The following is a 14,796-nucleotide window of genomic DNA, read 5'->3' on the forward strand; positions in this document are numbered from 1 at the left end:
AACATATTTCATAATAATGGGCTATCTATGGGTTAATTAGTTGTTCTAATTCCAATTTTAGGGTCCTAACGTTTAGCGGCAAATCGGAATCAAAATGGGCGAGTCTAGCTTGATGTTAAGCTAGAATTCCTCATACGGTTACGATGGTCCGATCGAAAAATATCAAACGCCAGAATTATGGGCTATTTATGGGCTAATTAGTTGCTCTAATCCCAATTGAAAAAAGTAGTATTTGTCCCATTTATACAAGTGAAAGAAGTAAATAGCAAATCCAGTACCTTTACTCCTTCTAAAGGTATTAATAATAACAAAGATGCGAAAAATTGAACTGAAATTCCATACATTAAACATAATCTATGGTTAGCAGTACTGCTCGAAAAACAGCAGAGATTTTAGCAGGGGCGGCTTTAGGATTTTAATGTTTGGTAGGCGCGCTCCGTCGCTTCTGGATGATAGCTATACACATTTGATTGATTGACAGTACGAAGTTACTTTCACAGTAGTGTTTGAAGTTATTTGTTAAATCATTATCTACCGTTAATATTAATACTGGAAAATATATTTACTCTTTATTGTGTCTTTTAGAGTTTATATATTTTTTTCAAAATCTTTGGGAAGGCCCATGCTTACCTGGCCTACCCGCTAAAACCGCCAGTGGGTTTTACCAGTTACCTGTTTGTTGAACAAACTTCAACTTGTCTTCCCTTTTTCATAAGTATCGAATTATTTGACCCCTGCCCTGTAACAAACAGAGAGAGAGAGAGAGAGAGAGAGAGAGAGAAAGAGAGAGAGAGGAGGGAGAGCTGATATCAGGAGATTGATAAGAGCAAAGGTAGACCTAGAACTCCAGGGTTGCTAATTCAATATCAGTATCAATCCTAGTCACATTCCTTTTACTTCTGGACTCATTCTTACAGCTCTAAAAATATAGTCATTGTAAATTAATTGTATGTAGATAGAGGAAATTCAAACGCGAAATTTTTAACTTTTTTACGAGCATGTCGAGAGATGCTGGCAACTAGGCAACACTTCAAACGTCAGTAAAACGGAGGTGTTCGTTGCCTACAGAAGGTTTATTATAACTATTATTATTATTATTATTATTATTATTATTATTATTATTATTATTATTATTATTATTATTATTATTATTATTATTATTATTATTGCTAAGGTAAACAGGAACTAATTCACACACTGACCTGTTTCTCATTTCTAATGATTTTTAAAAAGCCGGAACCTGTCCCGTTTTCAGCTGAAAATTTTATGTTCACCAAAATAAATGTTCCATTGTCACATACCAAAGGGGAAAGTGAAGCATGACCCCAGAGGCGGCTTTTGGGAGGGGCGAACCGGGCCGTTTCCCGGGGCCCCACGCAGAGAAGGGACCCACACATTAATTAGAGTATATGCAACATCTCGTATTTTAATTTTAAAAATATATATGAGAGAAAATGACACAACAAAATAATGTTTACATATTTTAGCCAACAAGTATAAAATATAACACAAACTAAATAAGCCTACTCGAAATACAGTAATATGTACTAATAATCCCAGATGGCACTAAAATTTAAGTAGTTAGTTTGCACAGTTAAAACTAAAACTGTACAGAAATAATCTGATAAAGAGTTTATAAATCAATATTCTAAGCGAGCAGTTTGTTTTTGTGTATTAGATAGTATACATTTGTAGAATGTTTTGAGATTTATTACAACAGACGGGTCTACTTGTATAGCTTTAGTACTTTAGTAAACGTCTACCATGCTAAACGTACGTGTGAGGAGAAAATTAACGAATGCTGTTGTAATCGATTCGTCGTGTCTGTTCGGGCGGCCATTTATTTGTAACCAACTAGTTATCAGGTCACTGTTCGTGGTTCTGTCCTCCGTAGTCCTGCCAGTGGGTATTTGCTGGAGACCTGGACTTACCTGGGTAGGACGATGAAGGACCTCTCCAAGAAGGGATTACCAAATTGTTTCCAAATTGCTCGTCGATCTCAATGCCGAGATGAGCATTCGGCGCCGAGAGGTTCGGATGTATTGTCTCGAAAACCTCACGGACGATCAGATGGTCATCCAGATCATAACGCACACAAATATCATTCACACATACAACGAAAACACACTGGGTTAAATGACACTGTACTTATTTATTAGAATACTATTAAAAAGAAAGCGAAGAGAAATTATCACAACACTTAACACTATATATATATATATATATATATATATATATATATATATATATATATATATATATATATATATATATATAATTATTTCCATTATCACAATCGCACTTTACTTTTCACTATATTGTAACCCTTTATCACTTTGATTTCTATATAGAAAATTATAATTGAGATTCCACTATAAATGCTTTTCTCACACCATTGACACACTTGGGGGATCAGCACTGGGGGAAAAGAAGCCGGGATAATCCCACGTAGTAATCTAGTTGCTGCTCCAAACAATCCTGAAGAGTTGAGATAAGTCTGCAGCAAATTAACAGTCTCAAAAGTGGAATGTTAATGTTGGAGGGCGCGTTTATAACTTATACGCACAAGGTATGTGAACCTGGGACTTCACTAGTTCGGGATAACCGTAAGAAAACGTCCTTCACCGGCTAATAGCTTGTGCCCCCTAACACGAAGTCATACTTGAAGCTCGACGCGACGTCCGTGGTTACGGCTGCCAAACCTGGAGTCAAACTCCTCGAGTACAAAGGTTCGAGATACGAGCTGCAATGGTTCACTGAAGAATGTTGGCAGTTCATTCTAAAAATCACTCAGTTAAATCACCTGTATACACATGCAAACAGAATACGGAAATTAATTTATGTTAATTTTAGTCCACTGGCCACGACGCACGAGACATTGCGATAACTAGGGCTTGTGAAAGTACAGATAACGAACTGGAAAAGCGGTGAGCTGGCGACGATCAGATGGTTGAACACCTGTTCTGCCATGGTGTGCTCTAATCTACTGCAATATTTCCATAAACGATTAAAGAACGCACTTAATTCAGTTCCAAATAACAGTAGAATATAGACTGTGCATATAAATAAGTCAGAGAGAAACACCGAAAAGGTTCGTCGCTCACTGAAACGTTCTCACCAAAAAGCAATGTTTTAAATATATATATGAAAAAAAACAATGAAAGACTTCTTTGTCCAGTTGCGGGGGAAGGAAGTAATTCCCACCAAAGAAAGAACTTATTTGCGTCGTAGAATGAAGTATAAATCGAAAAAAATGCACTGTCTTTACGAAATATACAGAGCGTCCACAAAAAATACTTCTATAACCTGGTGGCGGTTATACTGTTTTCTTTATTGGTGTATAATTAACTTTTTCTCCGATCTAAAGGTAGGCAATACTGATGTGAAGATGCATTATAACAAGAACTTTTGGTTTACTTGTGGGTTAAAAAATCTAAAGTGTTTCGGTTTGAATTTTTTAACTCGGGTGTAGTGTGAAGCCTGAAAGTACGTAGATATTTTGGTTTATTGTTCTGACTACTTACAAACATGACTTCGCGTGATTGGGATGTCGGTAGAAAATATGAATCAGGAAGTACCAAACGAAAAAAAAATCTGAAAGAAGAAAGGAGCTAGAAGAAGAATTTCGTGGATCATTGTTCAAATATTTAGAAACTGAAAATCAAGTTAAAGAAAAATCGTTTGTGTGTGAATCTGTTGGTAAAACTGAGTGTGGACATACAACGGCAGTTGAAGTAGAAGCGGAGCCCAGCAACAGAGTGGAGGTACTACAGCCTGTAGTAAAGTGTGTGGAATCATCGCGTTCGTCTTCATCCGCAATTTCACACCCATTAGCGCAATCACCAACAAATGAAAGTGTCTGTGAAGTGTCTAACGGAAATGGGGAGAATGACCCAGGATTATGGCCACAGCAAATGAGTGACAAGGAGCGAACTTTGATATTGTGAGTAGTAGTCTCCGCACTATGTCTCGCCGAGTCAGCAAAAAATTTTGTGACGTCATAGGTCAAAGGTCAATGACCTTGGCCCGAGGTCAATGACCTATTGGTACTTAGGACCACAACCTCTCGATTTTGGCAGGGGTACTTTGGCCCACGTCCTAAATTTTAGCAGAGGTACATAGGACCACCCCCCTTAAAATTTGGAAATTGCCAAATCTAAAAATTGAATATGGTAGCCTAGAAACATAGTTTGTACCTCTATTAGTATTGGGGGTCCATTTCATTCCCTTTTATGGGGAAAAAATTGCCAAAAATTTAAAATTTGGGGGTTTTTGACCTAATTTATCCCCTTTGATGAGGTGATATTACATTATATAGTTATATGGGCGTATACAGGGGTACATTTACTTTCATAACACATGGGCATATTGGCGCACCCCTTTAAATTTTTGGGAGGGGTACCCAATTTAAGCATTTGGTATCATAGTACAGGACTTCAATATGTACCATGATAAATTTCGATGGTCCACCTCGCTCCTTTTTATGGGTAAAATATTGTCGAAAATTAGTATGACAACGTGTTTTTCTGTTTTTTACCTAAGTTATCCCCTTTGATGAGATCCTATTATCTTATATGATTATATAAGGGTCAATTATCTTACATAAGACATAGGTATATTAGTGCACCCTTCTTAAAATTTGGTAGGGGCCCACCCCTTAAATTTTGGAAATTGTTTAATAAAAGCATTTGGTATTATAGTATAGGACCTCAATATGTATCACTATAAATTTGGGTGATCCATCACGTTCCCTTTCATGGGTAAAGAACTATCAAAATCAAATTTCGGAGGTAATTCGCCCCATTTGATGAGGTCTTATTAGCTTATATGTTTATATGGGCATGTATAGGGGTCCCTTGTTCCCTTTTAGGGGTACAAAATTGCCAAAATATAAACGTAAGCAATACGTTGTACCACGTGTTTGGCTTTTGGTCCATTTTATCCCCATGGATGAGGTCCTATTACCTTATATGGTTGTATGGTCATGTATAGGGGTCCATTACCAATCATAAGACATGGGTATATTGATGCACCCCTTTAAATTTTTGGGAGGGGTACATTGGCCCACCCCTTCAGTTTTGGAAATTGCTCAATTTAAACATTTGGCATTATAGTACAGGACTTCAATATGTATCATGATAAATTTGGATGGTCCACCTCGTTCCCTTTCATGGGTTCAAATTGCCAAATTATAGTACAACCACGTGTTTGGTTTTTGGTCCATTTTATCCTCTTAGATGAGGTCCTATTACCTTATATGGTTACATCGTCATGTATAGGTGTTCATTCCCTATCATAAGACATGGGTATATTGGTGCACTCCTTTCAATTTTTGGGAGGGGTATCTTGGCCCACCCCTTAATTTTTTTTTTTTGATTTAAGCATTCGCTATTATAGTACAGCACCTCAATATGTATAATGATAAATTCAGATTTCCCACCTCGTTCCCTTTCATGGGTAAAAGATTGTCGAAAGTTAGTATGACAACGTGTTTTTCTGTTTTTGACCTAAGTTATCCCGTTTGATGAGATCCGATTACCTTATATCAGCCTTTCCCAACCGGTGTGCCGCGGCACACCAGTGTGCCGCGAATGGTTCGTTGGTGTGCCGCGAGGAAATCGAAACAAATTATTAATTCTATAGGAACCAAATTGCAAGACATAGGGGAAAATGTATATTTGTATTTGACATTACTATGAACCTCTACTATAAATCTACTATTTTAAGTTTCATACTGTGTTACTTTTCTGTACATTTTTAATGTTGAAAAACGTATTTATCATTGGCATAACCATTATTGCTTCTTTATTGTAGCAGATTATTTCGTAACTTGAAATTTTAACATATCATTCAATAAATTCAACAAAGCAAACATGCATACAAATTACCTACATTTGTGTTTCAAAGGTACAGGAGATTTGTTTATTTGTCCGTTATTTAGTGATCTTCCTTTCTAGTGAAAGGTTAGATACAGTTTTCGAAAGAGAAAGTGGATTTTTAAAAACCCCGAGTCCTATATTTCATTGCAATTGTTTTCTATTTTAAAATTAGAATGAAAAATAAGCATAATGATTTACCACAGGGGAAAAGCAGTGATCGTGTGTTCGAGCTTTCTTCTCTGTTAGAAGGAGATCCGTATTCACAGAAAAATATCATGATATTTTATATTTACAAATAATAATAGTAATATATATAATATATATCATATATATAAGATGGGTGTGCCGCGAGAATTCAAGTTACACCTGTAGTGTGCCGCAAGTTGAAAAAGGTTGGGAAACGCTGCCTTATATGATTATATAAGGGTCAATTATCTTACATAAGACATAGGTATATTAGTGCACCCTTCTTAAAATTTGGTAGGGGCTCACCTCTTAAATGTTTGAAATTGTTTAATATAAGCATTTGATATTATAGTATAGGAAATCAATATGTATCACTATAAATGTAGGTGATCCATCACGTTCTCTTTCATGGGTAAAGAACTAACAAAAATCAAATTTCGGAGGTTATTGGCCCCATTTGATGAGATCTTATTACCTTATATGTTTATATGGGCATGTATAGAGGTCTATTCTATTTTTTAAGATATAGATACACCTTTGCATCCGTTAAAAAATTTGAAGGAGTACATTAGCCCCCCACCTTAAATTTTGGAAATTGTCAAATGTAAACATTTAATATAGTACTATAGGACCCTAATACGTATTAGTGTAAATTTGGCTGGTCCATTTTTGTTACCTTTTATGAATAAAAAATGTTAAAAATTCAAATTTCGGAGGTTATTGACCCCCTTTTAATTCGGTTTTATTATACCATGTGAATATATGAATGTTTTCCGCGGTTTATTTTCTGTTATAAAGCATGAGAACATCGATGCTTCAATTTTAAAATTTGGCAGAGGTACATTGGCTCACCCTTAAAATTAGGAAATTACCCAAGTTGGTATAATAATATAGGTTCTTTTAAATTTCGTTTCCTTCCATGGGTAAAAAATTGTCAAAAATGTAAATGAGCCCTTTGATAAGGATGAATGTGTACAGATGTTACCTACCTTTATATTTTTATGTTCCCTTTTAAATTTGAGATTTATTAAATAACAAGTTGGTGTCCCTCTTATGGACAAATATTCAAATTTTAAAGGTTGTTGATCTATTTTATCTTTCTTGATACGGATTTATTATTGAATGAGTACAGGACTTATTACTTTTTGCATAAGACACAGGTGTATTTGACATCAATTTTAAATTTTGGGAGGGGTACATTTCTTATTGTCATATCAATAATTGGTAATTGTTCTTAAAATTGGATGGTATCTCATTCATTGGGTAAATCATTGTCAAATATGAGTATGATCACGTGGTCAGTTATTGACCTATGATAGGATTAGAAGTCCAGGACATTGGTACATTGAAACTTTGTAGGATTATTTGAGAATTGTCAAAATGAAATTATGTCATTGGTTTTCATTATTCACGGTGGAAATATAAACGTAAACAATACGATGTACCACGTGATTGACTTTGATGAGGTAGTTTACAAGGATTCATTTCCTTTGTTGTGGTACTTCTTAAGTTTGAGTACACACTTCTAGAAAACAGTTGGTTCTACTAAGGTAAACAAGTGACGGACATTATTGACCTTATTAAACATATAATGATATGACTAATTCTAAGACTTATTCTTTAAATTTGGGGATTGTGATAAACAAAATTTTAGCATGAGGCGTGAAATTTGAAACAATTCTTTGAACTTTAGTCACAGCTCATAGTCTATCATTCGTGGTGGTTGATTTGACCTTGAGCTTTAGAAATCTATTTAATCTTATGATTCATAATCTAAAGGCAATACATGCTACAACACTGAAATTTAGTCACAAGGTGATATAATCTGACACTGGCGAAGATATTGTTGATGCAATTTGATTGGCTGATCACTATCTTTCGTGCAATCTGATTGGTTGATGATTATCAAATCTTTGCTGCATTCAGTTTTAAGTTTTGTTTAATATTTATCGATTACTGTTTAAAAATCTTGGTTTCGATCAACATTTTACACTCACTGATAAATATGATTAAAACCGTTTATTTGTTAATCGAATAGTGAAAAACCGGATAAAGTTTTACGGTTAACCGTGAAACGTAATTTTTTTTGAAATTTTTTAGTGAAAACTTTTTTCGTTTCAAAATTTTTTGTTTGAATGTTTTGTTTGTTAAATTTTTTCGTTTCAAAATTTTGTTTGAAAATTCTTTGTTTAAAATTTTCTGTATGAAATTTTTGTTTGAAATGTTTTTGTTTCAAATTTTTGTTCGAAAATTTTTTGTTTGAAAACTTTTCGTTTCAAATTTTTTGTTTAATTTTTTTTGTTTTTGAAAGTTTTGTTTCAAAATTTTTGTTTGAAAATTTTTATTTGAAAATTTTGTTTCGAAATTTTTGTTTGAAATTTTTGTTTGGATAATTTTGTTTTCAAAATTTTAAGTTTGTACACTCATTGATAACCGTTTCGTAACTGTTTAGAACAAAACCATCTGTTAACACTGTTTATCATGATGCAATAGTACACGTCAGAATATGGTAATGCAACGTCATCAGTTTTGCATCATCGTTCGAGATAGTATTCATGATAACGTCATCATGGTTACTTGTCTGCAGTTTCTAAGCTCACGTGATGTGATGAAATCATTTACCGATTTACAACAGAATGGAATAGAATTTTAGCTAGCCAAATGATCCCTACAAAGTTTGGATTAAGAATCGTAGTGAAGCTTGAATATAAGAATATAATTTTACCAGCAAGATATTTACTCATGGAAGCTTCAAAACAAAAAAAACTATTACGTTTCTTAAACACTGGATCTGTATCTTTATGCTATAAAAGACTCTTTGGACTGAGTCATCAATTTGAATTTAGTACAGACCCGGATCTGTGAACTTGGTTTCGTCAGCAATAGTGATGAAATCATGAATTCAAACGTCAGCACATTCCTTTCCAATAACGTCAGCAATAACTCTATGAAATCAGCAAATAACCTGTCAGCCCATGAAATCATTCGAGCAAGTGCGTTTCAGAAGGGAAGATGTGTACCTCTAACGATAAAGAAACCCTCTTCGCAAGATATTATCCAATAAATATATTTCAAACAAAACATGTCATTCTTGGTATCAGTGCAACAAAATTTGAACCTGTTATTCGATTGGGCAAAGCAGAATGATTTGATGTACAACTGAACTTTGAAGAATGGCACATATTATGTTCACGAATGGACCAAATGAATGATTATTTTCATGATAAGCTAAATATGACCATAGTCAAATCATTAGGCTCAAATCATGAAGTTGTGCTACGTACAGTCCTCGAGAAGAAGATGATGCTGTTACGTAAAAAGAGTACATTCCATGAAGCCCGCAACATGGTGTATCTAACTCAAACGGGATGGAACAAATTCATCAATGTATTCCAGTGTGTTAAACATGCAGTGGAAGTGTGCAACAAAACAAGTATATTTCTGAAAATGTACTATTTTGAGAAATGTATCATGCATATTGTACAACATGTATCTAGATTGTTGTGATGGTTGTCAACATCGTTCGTGGGTGCATACCTGTATTGATAAACAGTTTATTTGTGATCAAATGGACATTGAGTTTCCACCAATTGACATTGCAATAGACCTTAAAAGACTTCAGTTGGAATTAAAAATATACGCTAAAGACAAACTAGTGCAAGAAGTTCAAAATACATTGTATCGAAAATATCCAGATCCTTTATCTGGTATGGATGTATGTGCAGTGTAATAAAATGATCCATTTCAATGACTTGTGTTTCATTTCAAGTACAACCCATGTTCTGACGTGTACTATTGCATCATGATAAACAATGTTGCTAGATGGTTTTGTTCTAAACAGTTACGAAACGGTTCTTTATCAATGAGTGTAAAAACTTAAAATTTTGAAACCAAAATTTTCCAAACAAAAATTTCGAAACAAAAGTTTCAAAAAAAATTCAAAAATTTTGAAACCAAAAATTTCAAACAAAAAGTTATAAACAAAAAATTTGGAAACGAAAAATTTTCAAACAAAATTTTGAAACAAAAATTTAACAAATAAAAGTTTCAAACAAAAAATTTTGAAACGAAAAAAATTCATTAAAAAATTTCAAACAAAAAATTTTCAAACAAAAATTTTACGTTTCACGGTTAACCGTAAAACTTTATCCGGTTTTTAACTATTCGATTAACAAACGGTTTTGATCATATTTATCATCGAGTGTAAAATGTTGAACGAAACCAAGATTTTTAAACAGTAATCGTAAACAAAACTTAAAACTGAACGGAGCAAAGATTTGATAATCATCAACCAATCAGATTGCACGAAAGATAGTGATTAGCCAATCAGATTTCACGAAAAATAGTGATCAACCAATCAAATTGCATCAACAATCACTTCGCCAGTGTCAGATTACATCACCTTGTGACTAAATTTCAGTGTTGTAGCATCTATTGCCTTTAGACTATGAGTCATAAGATTAAATAGATTTCTAAAGCTCAAGGTCAAATCAACCACCACCAATGATAGTCTATGTGCTGTGACTAAAGTTCAAAGAATTGTTTCAAATTTCACGCCTCATGCTAAATTTCTGTTTATCACAATTCCCAAAATTAAAGAATACTTCTCTCGATATACCTAAGTCTTAGAATTAGTCATATCATTATATGTTTAATAAGGTCAATAATGTCCGTCACTTGTTTACCTTAGTAGAACCAACTGTTTTCTAGAAGTGTGTACTCAAACTTAAGAAGTACCACAACAAAGGAAATGAATCCTTGTACACTACCTCATCAAGGTCAATCACGTGATACATCGTATTGCTTACGTTTATATTTCCACCGTGAATAATCAAAACCAATGACATAATTTCATTTTGACAATTCTCAAATAATCCTACAAAGTTTCAATGTACCAATGTCCTGGACTTCTAATCCTATCATAGGTCAATAACTGACCACGTGATCATACTCATATTTGACAATGATTTACAGAATGAATGAGATACCATCCAATTTTAAGAACAATTACCAATTATTGATATGACAATAAGAAATTAGGCACATTCCTTTCCAATAACGTCAGCAATAACTCTATGAAATCAGCAAATAACCTGTCAGCCCATGAAATCATTCGAGCAAGTGCGTTTTAGCAGGAAAGATGTGTACTTCTAACGATAAAGAAACCCTCTTCGCAAGATATTATCCAATAAATATATTTCAAACAAAACATGTAATTGTTGGTATCAGTGCTACAAAATTTGAACCTGTGATTCGATTGGGCAAAGCAGAACAATTTAGTGTACAACTGACCTTTGAAGAATGGAAAATATTATGTTCACGAATGGACCAAATGAATGATTATTTTCATGATGAGCTAAATGTGACCATAGTCAAATCATTAGGCTCAAATCATGAAGTGGTGTTGCGTACAGTCCTCGAAGAGAAGATGATGCTGTTACGTAAAAAGAGTACATTGCATGTCCCTCGCAACATGGTGTATCTAACTCAATCGGAATGGAACAAATAAATCAATGTATTCCAGTGTGTAAAACATGCAGTGGAAGTGTGCAACAAAACAAGTATATTCCTTAAAAAGTACTATTTTGAAAAATGTGTCATGCATATTGTACAACATCTATCTAGATGCTGTGATGGTTGTCAACATCGTTCGTGGGAGCATACCTGTATTGATAAACAGTTTATTTGTGATCAAATGGACATTGAGTTTCCACCAATTGACATTGCAATAGACCTTAAAAGGCTTCAATTGGAATTAAAAACATATGCTCAAGACAAACTAGCGCAAGAAGTTCAAAATACATTGTATCGACAATATCCACATCCTTTATATGGCATGGATGTATGTGCAGTGTAACAAAATGATCCATTTCAATGATTTGTGGTTTTCATTTCAAGTACAACCCCATATTCTGACGTGTACTATTGCACGAAGATAAACAATGTTGTCAGAGGTTTTTGTTCTAAACAGTTCTGGTTCTTTACTAATGAGTGCACAAACTTAAAAATTTGAAACCAAATTATCCAAACAAAAATTTCAAACAAATAATTCGAAACAAAAATGTTCAAACAAAATTTTTTTAAAAATTCGAACAAAATTTGTTTAAACTAAAGTTTCAAACAAAAAAATCAGTTTTGAAAGGAAAAAAATAAAACAAAACATAGTTCACACAAATTTCAAACGAAAAAATTTCAAACAAAAATTTTGAAACAAAAAAATTTACCAAAAAATTTCAAACAAAAATTTTCAAACAAAAGATTTTCAAACAAAAATTTTGAACAAAAATTTCAAACAAAAATTTCAAACGAAAAATTTTCAAACAAAATTTTGAAACAAAAGTTGTCAAAAAATTTCAAACAAAATTCTGAAACAAAAAATTCAAAGAAAAATTAGAAACAAGAATTTTCAAAGTTTCAAACGATAAAATTTTCAAACAAAAAATTTCAAATAATTTCACGTTTCACGGTTAACCGTCAAACATTATCCGGTTTTTAACTATTCGAATAACAAATAAACGGTTTCGATCATATCAGTGAGTACAAAATGTTGAACAAAAGTTTTCAAACCAACATTTTTAAATGTTAAACAAAACTTAAAACTGAATGCAGAAAAGATTTGAAAATCATCAGCCAATCAGATTGCACGAAAGATAGTGATCAACCAATCAGATTGCATGAAAGATGGTGATCAGCCAATCAAATTGCATCAACAATAACTTTGCCAGTGTCAGATTACATCACCTTGTGATTAAATTTCAAAGTGTTGTAGCATGTATTGCTTTTCGTCTATAAGTCATAAGATTTAATAAGGTACCTATCAGGTTTCTGAAAACTCAAGGTTAATTCAACCACCACCAATGATCTTAGAATATGAGCTTAACTAAAGTTCAAAGTATTGTTTCAAATTTCCCGCCTCATACTAAAATTTTGTTTATCACAATTCCCAAATTTAAAGAATACCTCTCTCGATATATCTAAGTCTTAGAATTAATCATATCATTACATGTTGTAGTTAGGTCTCAATTAGGTCAATTGTTTATCTTAGCAGAACCAACTGTTGTCGAGAAACGTGTTATTTGATAACTTCCACGAATTTTGAAAAGGAAATGAATCTCTGTACACTACCTCATCAAGGCCAATCACAAGGTACAATACCAAGCAAAAAACCTGCAACATGAAAGTTTAAGTTCATTGTGAAACTACGCCAACAACATAGGCAACCAACCTAACGTCTTTGTGGCACTGATCACGCCAGGATAACCTTCGGCTTCGTCCCCCTGCACACTTCGTTTGGAGCAAGAACTGCATAGACCACGTGACTACAAATCACAAATTTCTCACAAGATTGAGTAATAGATTGAGGTTCTTCTCATTTCTCTTCTCATTTTACATCCTCAGTTTTAAAGAGAGAGAAAGAGAAAAAGGTCAACGTGATAAAAACTAAATAAAGAGGAATATGCGAAATATAAAGGAAAAGAAAACGTGCGCATATATTGACAAATGACACATGCACTTCAAAGGAGACCACCTCAAATTTTGTTATGAACCATATATAATAACTGTGAGAATCAGCAAACCACAAAGACATAATTACACACAGTAAGTGTTATATAACACATATTTATTTAAATAAATAAAAATGCTCGCAGAAAGCTGAAAATGTCTTTAAAATCTCAACCATAACTGAAACAAGAGATTACTTCTCTATTGTTTTTCTTCGTAGCATCCATCTACATGGAGAAATGAGAAAGAGAGAACATCTTAAGAGATTCGCACGTATACAATTTTGGAAACTGCTAAATGGAAAAAATTACAGTCTTTGGATGGGATTCGAACCCAGAACCAGGAGTAATACCCTGTTCCTCCATCATTACCTATGAAAGATGGAATACAGTCTGCAGAAAACTACGTCTAACATGTCCACGATAGACCGCCTATAACCTATGTCTAATTGGTACTTTAAAAAGCTAGTTCTACACGTGCATAGAAAAGTAAAATCAAATGAGTAGTTAGTACACATCACTTTGTCTGTCTCACTCTATCTCTGACTATAGAAATCGAGGAAGAAGAAAAAAGTATAGAGGTGAGAACATAGGAAGAACAAGCAAAAATATAAGTTGCAGGAAATTGAATATCAAGGGGAGAGAGAGAGAGACATAGAGACAGAGAGAAAAATAGAGGAACGGAGCAAATAATTTAATATACATCGGAAAAGAAGGTTCACAACTGTGCTATACATTTAATGTATTGAATACTCTGCAGGCCCGTCTCCACGGGGGGGCTAGGGGGCCGGGCCCCCCCTAAACTTTGGCCGGCCCCAATAAAGGTTTCACGATAGGCTTGCAAATGAACTATAATATGGTGATGAAGTATAATATGATTGGGTCGGGCTCCCCCTAACTTCGCCCCCCCTATATTTTTGGGCTGGCTACGGGCCTGATACTCTATTTCTTCTAAATTGCTTGCTAGATGATAAATATTAATTTGTAAAAACGTAGCAAATGCCCGCGTTGTCTTGTTTTCTTACTGTTTCAGTAATAGTGGAAAACGTGGTTTATGCAACATAATAAATTACTAATTTTCCCACAACAATCATGTAGATGTTGTTGATGATTTTGAGTTTAACGTCCGTTCAGCAGCGACACTATATGAGACGTGGACCTACTTATTAACGTGGAATTCGAACCATATGAGCTGCTGCCGGGAATCGAAGCAACCATGTACTGTTGGT

Source organism: Thermobia domestica, chromosome 6, assembly GCF_964235325.1.
Source record: "Thermobia domestica chromosome 6, izTheDome1.hap1.1, whole genome shotgun sequence".
Lineage (NCBI taxonomy): Eukaryota > Metazoa > Arthropoda > Insecta > Zygentoma > Lepismatidae > Thermobia > Thermobia domestica.